General features: G+C 36.1%; 1 long non-coding RNA gene across 11 annotated transcripts in view; it reads right to left on the reverse strand.

Moving 5' to 3' along the window:
- The window catches only part of LOC135214856 (uncharacterized), a 127,827-nt gene that overhangs the window by 94,427 nt on the left and 20,900 nt on the right, over positions 1-12,500 (reverse strand). Inside the window, exon 1 of one of the 11 annotated variants that reach the window (XR_010314504.1) lies at positions 10,190-10,315. The exons of 7 other annotated variants lie outside the window; for them this stretch is intronic. This is a non-coding gene — a long non-coding RNA (uncharacterized LOC135214856). Of the gene's footprint in view, positions 1-2,094; positions 2,216-4,613; positions 4,733-10,189; positions 10,316-12,500 lie in introns of those variants that run through there. 3 more of the 11 variants (XR_010314503.1, XR_010314493.1, XR_010314499.1) reach the window with 3 other exon arrangements.

Consider the following 12,500-nt stretch of genomic DNA (forward strand, 5'->3'; position numbering starts at 1 on the left):
ATATTTAAGTTTCTTATCGGTACGTAACATGTTTTTCTGCTTCTTATTTCCTACATTATTTTTTACGATGCTTTTATTTCTTGTTTTGTTCGTATGGTGTTTTTATGTAGCATGGAACTAGTGGTTATTCAGCAACGGGACCAACGGCTCCACGTGACTTCCGAAGCACGTCGAGACTGAACTTCTATCACCAGAAATAAGCATCTCTCACACCTCAGTGGAATGCCCGATAATCGAACTCGCGGCCACCGAGGTGGCAGGGCAAGGCCATACCGATCACGCCACTGAGGCTCTTTTTTTTTTTATTTCTTATTCCCGAAGTCTATTCTGAGTAACCCTTAAGAATATCATCTGAATATTGTCACCCTGACAGTGACTTTTGTAAGACTGATGTGGCCACCTGATAAAAAGTTTATTGTTTGTTGACGATTCGACTCAAAATAGACTAGAATATAGAATTTAGGCCAGAGGCCAAGCGCTGGGACCCATGAGGTTATTCAGCGTAGAACCGGAAACTGACAGAACAGTAAAAAGGTTTGAAAGGTGAAACAGGAAAGAAAACCTCAAAGCAGTTGCACTATGAATCAACTGTTAGGAGAGGATGGATACCAAGATGGGAAGAGAGAATATGAAGAGAGGTACAGTAAAAGGAACGATAGGGGTTGCAGTGAGGGGACGAAGAACCGTGCCTACGGAAACGATTCGACTTGAACTCTCTTGTACGAACCAATTGTATAATAATATCGAAGTCTTCAAAGTTCTTTACAAGTTCAAACGAGGAGAGGCAAAATTCGATTTTTAAAAAAATCTCTACAACGTTCTACTTTTAAAATCTCGAGCACATCGAATGAAACTATCAGGGATATGTGATCAGACACTTGGGGAAAAAAGCAAAAAAACAAGAGATAGTCGGTTACACTGGCAGCTGTGGTGTTGAGCCCCGTTCTTGATAAGCAATTCACTGGTTATTCTGACAGGTCCGTTAGTTATTACAAGCATCGTTTTAAACTTTCTATTGCACTTTTTTCTATTTACACCTGTGCCACTTCCAACATGTAACACTCAATGGTATTTTTTTTTTTTAATTCAACTCTTGATTTTGTATCTTTTTTTTCTTAAGCTTTCCATTTTTTTTTTTCGTAAGCAAACCAAATGGAAATAAATCGAAGGAAATGCAAGATATTTTTTTTTATTCGAAGGCGTCAATAGAAAACGTAATTCTTTGTGCACGTGTTTGTTTTTTATTAAATAAATATATTTTCTTGCTAGATTAAATTGTTTTTAGCTGAAGGGCAGAATTCGCATTCTGTGGATATTTCATGAATGAAAAGGGAGGGGAAACTACAAAGGCGTAAAATCAATATTGCAGGTCTTTCAAAATCCGGTCAAATGGAAAGTCCTTAATACATTCAAGCTGTGAGTACTACACTTACCGAGGGTTTAGCTAGTTAGCATTGCGTGTAAATCCCTGAGGAATACCTCTGGAATGTTTGTAATATCGATCATCTAGATAATACTATCATTAGAGACTGAAAGACCTTGAGAGAGAGAGCGAGAGAGAGTCCTAAACTAAACATGGTTTGAAATTTGAACACCTCACTGCTCTTAATGACAAAATTAAAGATATTTCTACAGCTAATTAATTTACATACAGAGGTTGGCATATGAACGTCAGTCAGATATCTTTCCTCTCTAATTAAGAGGGAATTCGATTGCTTATGAATAATCTGAGTTACCATCTTAAAATCACTGAGCTGTTGTGGTTTCAGAACATATGACGTCAATTCTTGCTTGGTTTGAAACAATCTCTCTCTCTCTCTCTTCTTCTATCTTCTCTTCTCTCTCTCTCTCTCTATCTCGCTCTCTCTCTCTCTCTCTTCCCTCCTTCTCGTCTCTCTCTCTCTCTCTCTCTCTAATGAATAATGTCATAAATATATGAAGATGGTATTTTTGGGTTTCCTCCGTCTGTCTGCTTGCGTACAGGAATGCCCATTTCCCTGTGGAAATATTCTTGATTACTTCCCATAAATAATAATAATAATAATAATAATAATAATAATAATAATAATAATAATAATAATAATAACAACATACCCACTGTTAGGAAATGATACCCATGCAGGATCTTTCCACCCTCTCTCGGAAGTCTCAAAGCAAGACCGTCTTGCTCAAAGGCAGGCAGCAATCAATGTCGTGACGTCACTCACTCTCTGCCTGCCAGGTTGTGAGAGACAAAGCACAAACGACTGACGATGACGCCACCGCGAAGTATAACACAGGAAGGGCATCCTGCTGTCATGGCGGACAGCCGAAAGTAAATAAAGCCTTCTGGGAACAACAGCATCGAAATTTTATATGCAAACTCGTATCAAACTGCGACAAATGGACAAGACAACAAGGTTTCCATGTTGGGCCTTGAATTCTGCAGTGTCTGGTAGAATAACCGATATTTTTGTTGTAACAGAGGAAGGGATTTTTTCGGGGGTGCGGGGCTGTATGAAAAGGCTGTTAGCGTCAGCGAATAATGTGGAGAGAGGTTCAGTTTTAGAAGGGAAGCCAGCACATTCCCTTAGTAAAATTCAGGAATTACAAAGTTATTCTGATTATAAATACGCTTCGTACGAATAGGTCAAGCTTATATGCATTTAATAAAAAAATAAAACCTAACTTCCTAATCCTTTTCAATAAATGAACAAGCAATAAGAAATCAGGCTTTGTCAGACAACTTGCGAACTCGCCGAAAAGGAGGTTGAAACCTTCGAGTTTAGACGAATACTTCCGTATCTAATAACATCATAAAAAATTCACTTTTAGCCTAAGAGCCAACGATTATCGATATCCATCTATAGTGTCACCGCTGTTTATAAAATACTTCGGGGAAACGATTAGTGAAATGTTTCAGAAACCTCAGGTTTTCGTGCAAACGAGGGAGCCACATTTACCACCGATTTATCATTATCAAATTCATATCCTGACTACAAAAAAGACCAAGGGCACAGAAGGGCTTCCATTAGAACTATTATGTTTGTTCTTCCTATTCTTACAGATCTCAGTCTACTGTGTCATTAACCAATTCCTTATATAATCTAAAATTTTCAATAGATCTTTTTATTTCAGGGGGAGAATCCATCCAATTGTATGTAATTTTGACCAGCAAATGTTTGATGAGCAACAACAATAAAAATAAATAAATAAATAAACCTTGTATAACTAAATTGGGTCGTGAATGTCTATCGGTCATAATTGTAAGTGCAACAATATGGAACTACACGGCTCTCACAAACAAAACTAACACAAAACCTATATCCTGTGCCTCATTCCTATCACCGCTGAGTGTGGAGTCTGTGGCCCTTAGTTAGGTAAAAATGGCATTCATATGGAATACGGAAGTGTGGAATGCTATAATAGCTTAGGTAGGATTAGAAATGGCAGTTGTCCCGTGATCCAATGGTTCAATCCATCATTGTTTTAGTGTTCGTAAGAAAACCGCTGAATTATGTATTCGACGAGGAGCTAGTTTTCGCCATTTTTGTACACCCACTTCCTAAATGGTTATGTTCCACTCGAGAGCTTAAACCGGCTGCGGTCGAGGCTTATGCTATGGTCGCATGGGATCCGAGAAAAGAATTTGAAATGATTCAAAATCGTTCTTACCCAGTCACTCTACCCGGCATTCATTATCGAGAAGGCTATTAACTAAATATGCTTTAGAGGGCCAAAACAACAAACGAATAGTAAGAATAATGGAAGAAAGCTCTTTCTTTCTTCCAGTTGAATAGTAGACTAAATAATGGAAGAAAGATCTTTCCGAGTTGAAAACCTCAAAAAAGTTTATGAACTCGTCAACTCTGACATTCTGTGAAGTTTTTCTTAATATTCACAGCATAACCATTGATAGTCTGGTCATTAATGTATATACCCGAGTGAAAATAAAATACCTCGGAGCAACTATTAGTAAAATGTTTCAGTAATTTCAGGTCTTCGTGCAAACGTGGGACCCACGGTTATCATTACATTACGAATCGTAGCTTGTAATGTAGCAGGTGTATCGTCAAGTGCAGCGAATGATTTAACGTAAATATAAATCTACGTCAGAGAGACGTAGTATGCCAATTTGGGCGTTTGTTTAATGTGACTGGATTCGAAGTGGAAGAAATCAGATAAAGAAGAGCACATGAGTGTACGATAGAGAAGAATGTAAGACAGTTAAACAATACGGAAATCACGAGGAATGACTGGATCAAGCAGCGAAACGAAAATGTCGGCAGGATGTGGAAATACGTATGATCAAATAATGTTAGTCAAAACGTAATGGGGGTGACAGCCAGTCTTATCGAAATAGCGAAAAAATCTCCGCAAACCACACACTCACGAAGCTAGGAAAGACGAAAGACATATTTACGAAGTGACTACAAGGAAGACGTTGCGAAATCATTGGCAACGGCGAAGAGGAAATGGTCGCGAGGTGGTTGGATACGTATAGGTCGTAGGCGGATCGAAATGTGTCAAGATAAGAATGGCATATGGGAGGAGGTCCGCCAAAGAGATAAACGTGGCTAAATAAGTAGCGTTTGTGTGTGCGCGCGCGCTTGTGGAATACTACCGATACTTGCCATGCAATCCTGACCTGCCAACAGATGCTTTCAACTCCACCATCGCTTATTAAAGTGGCACTGTGAGGCTGAGGAGTAGTCTGTTCACTTGATGCCAGCGCCATCTGTTGGGACTCAAATCGTTCTTTAGGAATTGTTATTTAATGCTTTATTTTGTTTGGTCTTTCATGCCGGCACAGTCCTTTGTACAGTATTACAGGGAATAAGAGTGCTGGTATGAACCTGATGACTAAATTCTACAGAGGCTGGTAATGTATAGGTATCTATGGATACAAGAATGAAAGCATTGTGTATACAATCATACCTGGAAAGAATTTTTTTGCTTTAGGATTTTCTAGATGGATTTTACAACAATGCGAAAATTTTGAACTACGAAGAAACAAGCAACAGTAATAAAAGATCAAGATTATATAAAAAAAGGAATTTGTTTGGAAATGTTCTTACAGGTACCATATTTATCAAATTTGAACACTGGGGCACCCCAATAAAAAAAATTTGTGCCTGGATGCGGGAAGTCCACAGGCATATTACAGGATTTTTGTGGACGGTAAAAAGAAAAATAAAGAACACGAATATATCAAAATACTCAGTGACTGAAGCGTTATGACACAGCAGCGCTGTATTCTAAGCAAACCTCCATGATGAGTAGGCAGTGCAGTGGAGTGTGAAGGTGCCTTTTGCAACTAGTGTGTACATATCCCACGATAACAATAATGAAGTATTCCTGAAATTGCACCATACATACAATATACTATCACATATCGAGTCAAAATGTAGTTCTGTACTTCCTAGCTTGAGATTTTGTGATACTTAGACCTGCCTTTTATACAGGAGTATAATACACCAGTACGGTATTATAGCGTAACGTGTCTTGTGCATGGTTGCGCAAGACTAGTTCAATACTTAGGGGGATCAATGTCTTGCACAATATATACCTTGACGTCACGTCTCTGATGAGCGGAGGGAAAACCAGGATAGTCGTTTGTGCTGGGCACCATCGACGGCGTTGTTAAGGGGAAAGTGAAACCTTTCAAAGCACTGTCATACCTCGTTTGGATATCACGATAATCTTTAGGATTTCATTAGATTTGACAATAGTTTAGTTTATATACTCAGACTGAGACTATGGTTTATATCACTAGTCCTTTAAATGTACAGACTGAAACTATAGTTTATATCACCACACGTCCTTTGAGACTGAGACTGAGACTATAGTTTATATCACTAATCCTTTATTTATACTCCGTCTGAGACTATAGTTCATATCACTAGTCCTTTAAATATACTCAGATTGAAACTATAGTTCATATAACTAGTCCTTTAAATATACTCAGACTGAAACTATAGTTTATATCACTAGTCTTTTAATTATACTCAGACTGAGACTATAGTTCATATCACTAGTCCTATAAATATACTCAGGGTAAGACTATATATTCGTCGTCAAGTCTACGCATGTGTCCACACCGCAGTAAAACATGTCTTGAACACACTCCCGCAACTTATTGCACATATCACAAGCATGTTGCATGACTGACAAGGACTTAGTGGTAGTCTTATGGCTATTTAACATTTGACATTTTCGTTCTTCACTTTCCGTCGCAGATTCAACCAGTTAATTAATAATACTTATGGATAAAGTACCGACGTGTTTATGACATTTTACCATAGTGTGGACGCGCCTTAACAATAATGAAGTAGGGAACCCATTTATTGTTTTAGTATTTTGCCTGGATCTATCGTGCCTAACAATACTCGCAGCCAATTTCTGTAAGTTAAGCCTATGCTACCAATTGTAACATCGAGACGACCTTATTCATATCAGCCGGAACTCCACATCTCATAACGTTCAGAAACTCGAATTTAATGTAGTGTAAGCGCAATCCAATCTACGCAAGTAGTATATGATTTTGGACATTTGTCTTGTATTTCTCACGTTCCGCTGACTAATACAAACACCTGCAAAACTCACAGCACTGATGATGTTTCTCTCTCTCTCTCTCTGTATGTATATATATATATATAATATATATATATATATATATATATATTATTATATTATATATAGTCTATATATATATATATAATAACTATATATATATATATAATATATATATCAATTTTTGAAAGTAAACTTGTATTTTTCCTAACTATACAAACCTGAGGTCCTTTACATAACGGAGAAAGAAAGAAAGAAGAGAGAGAAAGATAAGGAAGAAAGAAAGAAAGAAAGAAAGAAAGAAAGAAAGAAAGAACGCAATTCCTTATTTAAAGGACCGAGTGTTTGTCTATCGTGTAGGAACAAATATATATATATATATATATATATATATATATATATATATATTATATATATATTTGTTCCTACACGATAGACAAACACTCGGTCCTTTAAATAAGGAATTGCGTTCTTTCTTTCTTTCTTTCTCTCTTTCTTTCTTTCTTTCTCCGTTATGTAAAGGACCTCAGGTTTGTATAGTTAGGAAAAATACAATCTATATCTGCATAGCCTATATACACACACACACACACACACACATATATATAATATATATATATATAGGAAAACCCGCAGATATATCTGCATAGGCCTTATATAATATATATATATATATATATATATATATATATATATATATATATATATATATATAATTATATATATATATATATATATATATATTTATGCGTGTCCATGCATCCTTCCTCCCCAAAGATTCGAACCTGTCTCCTGTGGCTTGGTAGATGAGAACGATACTGATCACAATTATAATACAAAAGGTCACCGCTTCCTCTCTCCACAAAAGAGAAATGGCCCTTTTATTCTAATGAACAGTCCGATTTTGGGAACAACCTAATGATCTCGTAGTTACTTGGAATTTTAAGTATATACAGATATATAGGTAGGTGAAGTGAGTATGTATATACAGTGTATAGGTATGGGTATATGTATGTATATACATAGTAAAGACCAGTATGTAATAATAATAAAAAATAATGTGCAGAATCTAAGCTGGTTATGTATTGTTACAAGAAAGACAATAATACTCTTATCGGATAAAATTCTGAATGTTATTCTGTTGAAATTGTAAAATATTGTATATTTTCTCTAATAAAAGATGAAAAAAAATAATGATCTCAAAGCGGCCAAGGCCGTGTCTTCAAACTTGGTATTTTGAGTCCGACACAAATCCTCTGATTGTTTAGTAAATGCGCATCGAAACAACTGATGTAATGATACGCAAAAGCCATCATTTGAAAAACAAATAATAACAACTGGAGCAATGATTCCAAAGTTGCACGAGCAAAGTTAATCGCAGCCGACACCAGTGCAGATGAATCAGCGACCATTCGGCGAACAGGCCTGTAGCCTGTAGCAATTTCATGACTCTAACTGGGTAACCTTTTGAAATGTACCGGTCACCATTTATGTGGATTTCGGTTAAATAGACTGGGACTGGTTTTCTGGCAAATGAATAGGAATAGGCATATCAATGCTTTTTTCTTCTATTTATGTTATTTAGTTTAATACTTTAAGAAATATATATTTATATAATATATTTTTGGTACCTGAGTGCTCCAAAAAATGTCTAAATTTCTTTTCCTTTTTGCATCTAAATGCTCTTAAAGAAATTGAGTATAATGACTTTTCTTATGGCCTACCGAATACCCCAAAACTTTCAAACTGAGTTGTAATTATTTTTTGTCATTATTTTATATATGTATATATATATATATATATATATAGTATATATAATATATATATTACTACTATATATATATGTATGTATATATTATGTATGTATATATGTATACATATATATATATATATATATATATATATATATATATATATATATATATATATTTGTATCTGGGGCGTTAAGAAAGTTAAAAACTAGTCTTTATTTTTCACCATAAGATCTAAAACCCATTCAGTTTCTAACTTAAACGTCTAAATAAGCGTCAGGCTTAAATTTGGTGGGGCTGGGGGGGGGGGCGCGGCTTCCCCCCTCGGATGGCTCTAAGACATTACGATAACGATAGTGATTTTTTGATATGATAAGATGTTTTGATAATATGATACTGATAATAATAAGACAGTAAGGCAACGTTCATGAAATTATTCAAGTTAGTGGGATATATACCAGTTTGAGTTGAAAGCGACGAGAAAAAATTTGTATGTGAAAAGTTGTCTAATAATTTCATTAATTCTGCTTAGAAATAACCTATGCCTAAAGTTAAGAACAGGAAATAACATTAATTACTTGAATGGGCAACTGTCTCTAATTACTCATAAAACTGCATTCTTCGAGTGATAAAAATGTTTGGGGGTGGGGGTATAATCAGGTGTGTATATATATATGTATGGTATGTGTGTATAATATATATATATAATATATATATATATATAATATATATATATATAAATATATATATATATATATATATATATATATATATATATATACCATATTAATAAATAAATATATACATATATATATACGTATGTGTATATATATATATATATATATATATATATATATATATATATATATATATATATTATATAATATGGATCCAGAGTAATACACTTGAAAATCAAGACGAAATGTATTTGTAAAAATATACGCAAAGCATATAGCTTTCGTAAATTGTGAAGAAAGAATATGATTAAAAAAACCCACATGAAACTGATAACAAGGTTAAAACAAACAAACTAGCTATTGCGTCACATATCTTTTAGAAATTCCAAGGGATCTGCGAGGCGGGAGAAGACGCCGGTCTTTTACCAGACTGAAGAAGGCAATAGACATTTCTAAGGTTTTAATTCTGGCCCTTTTGCAAATCTCTTCACTAAAAAGTAAATTCTCCGTATTCCCATCAAAGCTGTCACTTAAAGTGATAAGCGCTTCCGCATTCCAACATGTATGGCTTAAAAACACGACGATTGCGAGGACACCTAATAGAAACATTCAAAATACTAAAAGGCATAACAAATTGCCAGCAGAAGTTGTAAACAGCACCAGTGTGGAATAGTTTAAAAGAAAGCTAGACAAAATCATTAGGGCATTGTGAATGAACCGTAAAACCTGCTCCTCGAGATAAGTGAGCACACGATGTCTCCTCAGATCGACTAATTTTTTATAACAAGTCTTTGAGACATCCTAATCCTTGTAACTCCTAGTGGGCTTGTCAGAACGTTTATGGTCGGCATGCTGAAACATGTTCGAGTTCCCTCTGGCTCAGTGATTGACTACTTTCTCCAGCATAACATTTTTCACATTTACTACATTCTATTGCGTAGACTCCGACATCACTGTCTGGGTTTTTATAATTGTTCTCGATGAGTTTCTTTCCGAGTATCAGGGTATTGAACAATGACACTATGAAAATATCTTTCTTTTCTAAGGCTATTTGAACATTTCCCCAGATCATAATCATAAGGAAGAGTCAGGGACTTAACGCTTAGTTGATCAGTGTTCCCTTGGATTGTAAAACATTCTCTTGGGCTCTAAAAAGACAACTGTCGTTAAAAATAAAAAACAGACGTGCTACTTTGGCTTGCTACCTACGCGTCACCACAGTGGGAGGTGATTGTACTAAAAGATGGCGGAAACTCCGAGGGACGCCGTGTTTAGTACTATAGTAGATTCACATAAACTGTGCATCTGATGTCTAGGCCCGTCCCTTACGACGCTCCTGATTGGCTGTTGATAAGCCAGTCACAGGGCTGGAAACTCAGCCTCTCGAGAGAGTTCACATAGGCAGGATGTATGATCCATCTCTCCTGAGGGATACTTTTGAAAGAGGTGTACTCAGGAGAGGTGGAACATAGTACATCCTGCCTGTGAACTCTCGAGAGAGACTGACAGTTTCTAGCCCTGTGATTGGCTTATCAACAGCCAATCAGGAGCGTTGTAAGGGACGGACCTAGACATCAGATGCACGGTTGATGTGAATCTACTATAGCCCATCGGGGCTATACACACCCCTTTCTACATTGTGTGGCCGACAAATTACATTAATAAACGATATCATCGTCCGGTTGTCTAGTTCACATTTACCATACGGGGCCACAATCTGACGCCGAAATGAAATGACTTTCGAACATGACCTACAAGGAGATCTATAACCCTCACAAACCTCTCCCGAAACCGATTACAAGCAGATCCGAGCAGTGCACCAAAACCTGCCTATGACTCATGACAGTACTAGAATAGCCCTGAAATGTAATGCCTGGGCGAAAGAAGTCCTCATTTACTAGGAGGATAATGGCGCAGTAAGGAATGATTCTGATGACAAAGTAAGTGTCATCAGAACTATTAACTTAAAATTAATTCTCGGGTCTTATTTCAAATTAATTGTCTGTAGCTAATATACTATGGTTGACGACCGTTTCTCACTTAATGCACCAAACCCCTTTTTTTCAAGAAAAAATTAACACAGGGATTGATAAGGCTTCCAAATTCGTCAAGTTTTCGGTAAAATGTAATAATCTTATCTTTGGCAATTCTCTCACTGTAAAAATCGCACTATATTGTTCCGAGTTATCAAGTTGTAACTGAATTTCTAATTTAACAAGAACGCTTCTCCCTCTTGTTTCTTTTGAAACCTGTGATTCCGCTCAGTTTAAAAGGTGTATCTGGTGTTGGAACTGAATACAAAACGAAAAGTATAAAAACAGATATTCTTCCAGTTTTTTGTATACTCGTTCGAGTATATTTCTTTACGGGGTCATCAGAGACAAAGTATGAAAAGAAGAGACACTTCGTGTTTATCGATCCTCAATATTTGGTGACCTTCACATTTACTGCGCAGTGATGCAAGTACAATCATTCAAACTTCATCAAGTCTCGCAGAAATTCACACTAAAATCTCTCCATTTGTCTGCTTTTAGTTTTCTGTGAAAGAAAACTGTCGTGTCGGCTTTGTCTGTTCGTCCGCACTTTTTTCTGTCCGCCCTCAAATCTTTAAAAACTGCTGAGTCTAGAGGGCTGCAAATTGGTTTGTTGTTCACTCACCATCCAATCATCAAACATACCAAATTACAACCCTCTAGCATCAGTGTTTTTTTATTTTTTATCTTAAGGTTAAAGTTATCCATAATCGTGCTTCTGGCAACAATATAGGATAGGCCACCGCCAGGCCGTGTTTAGCTTCATGGGACGCGGCTCATACCGAGACCACAGAAAAAGATAGATCTATTTTCGGTGGTCTTTATTATACGCTGTAGCGGCTGTACAGAAAACTCGATTGTGCCAAAGAAACTCCGGCGCATTTTCTACTTGTTTTACATTGTTATTAAATATCACACCTGAAAATATATTCTTAAGGAATTCGGCACAAATAATGTGATAATTGGACCTCAATTGTAAATGGACTGACGAACAAGTTTTACCATTCGATTGACATTACTAAATACAATACATATATAATTACTTCCTCATGTGAATTAATAAGAACTTTCTGAAAACGAAGTTTGAAAAATATTTTGCTCGTCGAAATACTATAGTGCAATGTACTAGAGGGTTTTGAATGATATAAAGTAAATAAGTAAACTGGAGGGAGTGAAATGCAACAATCTCGGAAAAACTCTGGATGCCAAATAACTCTAGCAAAGGAAATGAATTCATTAAATAAATAAAAATAGCAGCATTTAAGTGTTTCTGTGACCTTGAAAAATAAGTCTCGGTAAATGTAAAGGATGCGACAGCTGAAGGTATGTAAGTGGGGGGAGGGGGAGGGGGGGAGCTTGGCTGCATCTTGCATTACTTAACATTTCAAATACCATCCTATGATATTACTCAAAACATATATGAGAAAAATAAAATTGTTGGCACTAAATTGAACAGCAGCCTTGGAACGTTTCTCAAATAATATTTA

The sequence above is a fragment of the Macrobrachium nipponense genome, chromosome 46, assembly GCF_015104395.2.
Source record: "Macrobrachium nipponense isolate FS-2020 chromosome 46, ASM1510439v2, whole genome shotgun sequence".
Lineage (NCBI taxonomy): Eukaryota > Metazoa > Arthropoda > Malacostraca > Decapoda > Palaemonidae > Macrobrachium > Macrobrachium nipponense.